Raw genomic sequence first — 7,276 nt, forward strand, 5'->3', positions numbered from 1 at the left:
TCTTCATCGAAACGTCTCCCTATGCAATAAACAAGAAGTTGTCATCCATAAAGTTGTATACCCGTGAAGATCCGTGTTAGAATTGATCTTGGGTAAGCCATGTTTGTTGTGGCGACTAACGGGTGGTCAGGCTTGCTGACTCGGTTGACACATGTCATCATATCACTGCTGTTGATCATTGGAATCTGGTCCAGACTCGATTATTTACAGACCGCAGCTATGTAGGTTGAATATTGCTGAATGCGGCGTAAAACTAAGCTCACTTACTCACTCATAAAGGACCCAGAACTTCGAACGCTGCCCCGATCTCAAGAGTCAACAGTGGACATTTGATAAAAAACTTTCTTGCATTAAAATCCTCCAATGAGTAAACAATATAACTTTGAAACGAAAGGAAACTATATTTCACAACCGCTACATATCAATGACGCAATCGTATTTTGTGGGCAACAGCATCTCCCAACACTCTACGTTTATACACTCGTGGGAGATTGCGGTTTTTCATTGAGTAACTAAAAATTTTCCGTTAGTTTTAGTGCATGTGACAACACATAGCCCTGGAGTGATCCATACCCGTCACTACACGCTGGCAATACGGGTGTCGAGGTCAGGGGGCCATTCCGGGTGTCATCAATCAGCCGAGCTTACCCCCCCACCCTGGATACATACCGAGGTGACCAGGGTTCCCATCCCACGCAGACACGACGATAGTGTATTGAGAGGGTCTGGGGTGATAGGGAGGGACGGTGAGCGACGTCTTTATGTTCCCAGATTTGTGTCATACCCGTGATTGTATGGTTCAACAACATAGTAAACCCGTGACGCCTGCGTTACTTCGGGCTTTACTCCCACATAAGCCCGACCCGCTGTGATGTAACTAAAAGTAGTATTAAACCAGATGTTAACTGAAATATTTATTGATATTACAAATTCGAATTTTGGACATCATTTTTGATATCCGAAGTCTTAAGTGGTTTCAATTTGTGATATTATCGAATTTGTGATATACATAATTCGTTTCATTTCGAATTAATAATGTGATTTAATTTTCTCAAGCACGATGTTAAACCCAATTTCACCTCACCTCACCTAGATATCATCATCGATTTATTGACATCACGAAACAGGGAATAAAAGTAAAAGGGGGAAAAGGTGCCTCATAGTTCCTGTGGAAGGGTATTTGATTTAATCATTATAGGATATCAATAGTTACATCACAAGTTCTTATACCAAGTCTCATATCTGTAAACCAGTTCCCTCTTTCAACAGTTCTCACCCTTTGATGACACGATCTTCATAAAAGTTCTCACGACAATCACGGCGTTCTGAGAGACTGGTGCTTAATCTCAGAATACATATTTGGTTGTTTTATTTGTTGTTTAACGCCGCACTCAGCAATATTCCAGCTATATGGCGGCGGTCTGTAAATAATCGAGTCTGGACCAGACAATCCAATGATCAGCAGCATGAGCATCGTTCTACGCAAGTGGGATACGACGACGCGTGTCAACCAAGTCAGCGAGCCTGACCACCCAACCCTCTTACAACAAGCATGGGTTGCTGAAGACCAATTCTAACCTGGATCTTCACGGGTCCAGAATATATATAATTTCGGTAGATCCAATTAACTTCAGTTGAAATGGATCCCCGTTGATCGGGGCGATTCCGACCTGAGAAAAATCTAGACTTGCTGCATTAAGGGCTTTAACATCGCTGAAAGGGCGGGGCGAAAATGAAAATGAGGTTTGGGAGGCAGGCAAGGTGCAATGAGGGTCTCTGTTCCGCTATCTCCCCTGCACAAGGGCAGAAGGGTAGCCCAGTTGTTAAAGCGTTCGGTCGTCACGCTGAAGACCCGTTTTGATTCCCTTATGGATACAATGTTTGAAGCCCATGTTTTGTGTCTCACGCCGTGATACTGCTTCATAACTCAAACACTCACTCACAATGACTCATCATCTAAACACAGATGATGACTGATCATTTCTTGACAAACTTCGTCCACTGGTTTGGTTGGTATGTATTTGCCTTCTGTTTATGTTTGCGAAAGACAAAATTTAAGGTGAACAAATGACCCATAGATAGAAAGGGAGGAGATGTTGAAATGTTGACCTCATAGCGACCTCATGGTGATAACAGTCGAGTGTAAGTGGACTTTGATTTACAATATGTGAAGATCCTCCAGATTGTACTTGACAAGTGTAGGGTCGTCTTGTCATGATATTACCATCCACGTTATCTCACCATTGTAAACGACTAAAAATGCAAAACGATGCATAAACTATGCATTTGAAACATGTTCCGAAATGGTTACATATTAGAGGTGCCATGCCTTTGGGACACATCAGAAATGAAATATACTGCCAGCAATAAAACGCAACTCAGAATTCATGAAAATTATATTTTTTCAGCATGACTTTGGATTTGATGCTTTAACACAATTGTTTCGATTTCTTGAATTGCGTTTTATTTGCTTGTCAGTATATATTAGGAATCTTCGTATATTTGGGAACTTTATAGAAGAAAGAGGTGCGAGTGAGTGAATGCGTATGTGCGTAAGTGATATCAACCACGGAAAGTCCAATGTTATGCTGTTGTAATATATGTAATATGTAATATATATTACGACAGCTCGTATATAATACACCAGGTATTCTTTTTATAAGCAAGGGTATATCAAGGTACCAACATAACATTATATTTATGATTCAGTTGACGTTAACATTCTTTATTAAAATAAGCGTTACCGTAAGAAACATACGTTTGTCGTACGTGGTGAGTATATGGACCACGTGGTTAGGTTCGGAAACGTGATTCATAGCGTGTCAGCGTAACCCAACGGTGGACTTTGTACATAATATCAATCACGGGTTTATCTGGTCGATTATTCACAGTCAAGCAATCCAAGTCAAAACATTGATTACACAACAGTCTCGTTTCCTGCTGACTGGGTTCCGTCCAATTGAGCAACTTAGTACAATAACCAGTCCAGAACTTTGCGACAAATTCATTCAACTGGATACATAAATATTAATCAGTATTATTTGATACATCTAACCACTTGTATATTGCAAACACTACGCTCCTATTAATCCTTGCAAACGCGTCGTGCAGCGTGCCCTGACAAATGGAAATCTGGAAATCGTGGAATTGTCAAACGAGGCTCTGCCTCTAGAAACGTTTGGCGGTCTGGTACGGACTTGGTATTATATCAATCACATTGTCTGTGACAAGACTACACTGGACAAGCGCAAAAAACACATAACAGGTGTAACCAGTGAGCCAGATGCATTGTGGATAATTTTACGACCTCATCGAACAGGGGCAGTCCGTGACGTCTTAGTTAAGGTCATGCTGCTACACCTCGACATAAAATACAGAAATACGATGATGTTATTAAAGTTTGAAATTAAAATTAACCTGTAAATACCATTTTCTTATGAAACACATAATTGGAATGCAGTGTAACCAAAGTTGTATGTGGTGTCTCTTTTGACTTTAACACGAGAAAATTCGGATCGTCTGAAAAGTAGGTCATTGTCTGAATTGGTTAATGAGACTCATGTTTCGGTTTGCATCACTGGAATATCACTGAGTACAGTGTGACTCAGTAAACAAAGTAGTTAGTCGCACAGTTCAATGTCGCTGTCAGAGGCAGGGTAGAAGAGTAACTCGTTGGGTCAGTGACTATTGACCACAAATCCCCAAGTGGAGTACGGCCGTGTAGAAGCTCGCTCTGGAACGTCCCCAGCTTCCAGTTTCTAATGAGTGGAACTTTCCCCAGGTTATCTTACTCTGACACTGTGTGAGCACAGATTTCATTGAGATAAGAGTTGCAAGGTCGTTCATTCAAGTTGTAAACACGATTACGCTACTATGCAGTTGGAGTGAAGTGTGCTGTCACGTGATTTCCCCCTTCGTGTTCGCGCTACTGGAAACATTCGAGCGAGTGCGTTAATGGAAAGTCTTGGAGGTTTACCTTGAAGATGCCCTAATATAAGATGTTCAGTTTGAATTGTACGTTTCTAATATGTTTCTAAAGATTTAAATGTTAGTTTTCAGTTTTCACAAAGTGCACTGTCTCATTATAAATAAGGGTTATCGGCAACTTGTATACTGAAACACTCTGAAAACGCAACGCCCCTTAACGAAGTAAAAGCAATGTGAACCTTTCAAATGTGTGTCCTGTTATTCGTAACACATTGGACACTACAGTGAATGAGTGAGTGAATGCTTTTTATGCCGTCAAACTGAAACATGAGTCTCATTAACCTATACAAAGAATAACCTACTTTTCAGCCGATCCGAATTTTCTCGTGTGAAAGTGAACATAGACATCACAAACAACTATGGTTACACTGAATTCAAATTCCTTGTTCCATAAGAAAATGGTATTTACAAATGAATTTCAATTTTAAACTTTAATAACATCGTATTTCTATATTTTGTGTCGAGGTGTAGGCAGCATGACCTTAACTAAGACGTCACAGACTGCCCCAGTTTGATGAGGTCGTAAAATGATTCACAATGCATCTGGCTCACTGGTTTGTGTTTTTTGCGCTTATTCAGTGTAGTTCTGTAACGCACAATGTGACTGATATAACATCAAGTCCGTACCAGACCGCCAAACTTTTCTAGCGGTATAGCCTCGTTTTGAGATTTCCACGATTTACAGGTTTCTGTTTGCCAGTGCTCACTGTACGACAGAGCACACTGCACGACATGTTTGCAATGATTATAAGGAGCGTAGTGTTGCAATATACAAGTGCTAAGATGTATCAAATAATACTGATTAATATTTATGTATCTAGTTAAATGAATTGGTCTCAACATTCTGGACTGGTTATTGTACTAAGTCGCGCAATAGGACGGAACCCAGTCAACAGGAAACGAGACTGTTGTGTAATCAATGTTTTGACTTGGTCTGCATGATTCGTGCCTCATTTGGGAAAAACTAGTGTCTGGAGACAGAGTTACTTTTTCATCGACCAAATCACAGAAAATGTCCACCCGATTCAAGTCGGTTTTTACGACCTGGCAGTGGAGACGACGTCCGGTCGGGACGACAACAGGGACAGCCCTAAATAGCCACAGTTGTCGTCTACGCCATATTTTTGAGCCAACATTGACAAGGATGACATTGATGTGGACTAACGATAATAATTATTGTAAGACCACACGTATATAACTTCCACCAGTAAGAGAGCTGGCGGGCGAAAACATGAATGGGTGCATATACTCTCTCAAAAAAGAAACACATAGGTGATATTAATATAGGAAATTTCAAACATTTTTCAAAATTGGTGTTTGATTGTTATAATTTCGCCGTTATAATATCGATTTGTGTACATGGAACGAATGCACAGAGCGAACACGCATCTTCGGAACTTAAATGCAGGTTTACGTTCGAAAGTGTGGACTTGCTTGAAGATGTCATTTAGGAAAAGTGGTTCGCAATGTGCACGTGCAGTTCTGAAGAATCGTGAGCAGGGACATTGCCTATATAAGGCGTTTTGTTTTTAGGCGGTCATCGGTGCTCAACAGGAGAACATAACAGATGTTGAAGACAGCGCCCAACTGGGGACGGACGCCTTCACTTATTGAACTTTTTATAAGCTATACATGTTAATAGAGATTTGATCCTTATTCTGTGAAATGTAGCTGCAATTGATCCAGAATTACATGTGTTATCTCCCTTTAACAGTTTAATTCCGTGAAAATACGCCTTTGCGTTTCTTTTTGGGGAGAGTATAGAAATCAGATCTTTGAAGGACATTCATTCCTCAACATTGTTAAACATTAGTCTCAAGTTATTTGAAAATGTACATTTACTTCGAAATATTAAATGTGCACGAAGAAAGATGAAGCTGACCTCTGTTTTTATGAGTGTTGAGGGGAAAGAGTATATCAGAGCATACATTTCAACAACGGAAGGGAAAATTCAGATTAGAAAACGTTTTATCATTTCACATCGGAACGACAACTCAGGTCTGTTGGGAAACGCAGACAAGTTGCTGACATGCTAATCATGACATCGGTTTGTGGTAAGGTACACTATTCTCAGGCAGTACATCATTGTTGTTAGTTACAGTATGCAAGGTGATTAAAATCTCAAAGTATGGTGAGACGTTTCACCATGGATGTATTAACCATCACGGATCCTGTATCATATAAAGTATTTAAGGAAAACATCTCGTCATGTGTGCAGTGAAGCAGCTGAGAAAAAGACATTATCTTGTTTACTTAAGTTCATATCGGCCTCAGATTATCATCTGTTGTTTAACAAAGTCCAACCTCTATAGCACAGTCATGTGTTATCTAGGACATGCAGCTGATTGTGGAAATTAACCGGTCTCTCAACACTGCTACACTGACACACTTGACAGATACCAGTCTCTTCACAACATTAGACACATACCAGCTTCTCTATTTCACTTGACATATGCAAGGCTCTCTAATAGACCAGACTGGCGCAGGGCTCTCTAATACACTAGATAGACGCAAGACTCTCTCATACACCACATAGACGCAAGGCTCTCTAATACACCACATAGACGCAAGGCTCTCTAATTCTCCAGATAGACGCAACGCTCTCTAATAAACCAGAAAGACGCTAGGCTCTCTAAAACACAAGACTGACACAAGGCTCTCTAATTCACCAAATAGACGCAACGCTCTCTAATACACCACGTAGACGCAAGGGTCTCTAATACACCACATAGACGCAAGGCTTTCTAATTCACCAGATAGACGCAACGCTCTCTAATAAACCAGAAAGACGCTAGGCTCTCTAAAACACAAGACTGACACAAGACTCTCTAATTCACTAAATAGACGCAACGCTCTCTAATACACAAGATGACACAAGGCTCTCTAATACACCAAATTGACGCAACGCTCTCTAATACACCACGATAAACGCAAGGCTCTCTAATACACCACGTATAAGACGCAAGGCTCTCTAATACACCACATAGACGCAAGGCTTTCTAATTCACCAGATAGACGCAACGCTCTCTAATAAACCAGATAGATGCTAGGCTCTCTAATACACAAGACTGACACAAGGCTCTTTAATATACAAGATTGACACAAGGCTCTCTAATACACCAGATAGACGCAAGGCTCTCTAATCGAGATAGACGCAAGGCTCTCTAATAAACCAGAAAGACGCAAGGCTCTCTAATAACACAAGACTGACACAAGGCTCTCTAATTCACCAGATAGACGCAACGCTCTCTAATACACCACATAGACGCAAGGGTCTCTCTAATACACC

The sequence above is a fragment of the Haliotis rubra genome, unplaced genomic scaffold (genome assembly GCF_003918875.1).
Source record: "Haliotis rubra isolate DU_JTF1 unplaced genomic scaffold, ASM391887v1 Scf520, whole genome shotgun sequence".
Lineage (NCBI taxonomy): Eukaryota > Metazoa > Mollusca > Gastropoda > Lepetellida > Haliotidae > Haliotis > Haliotis rubra.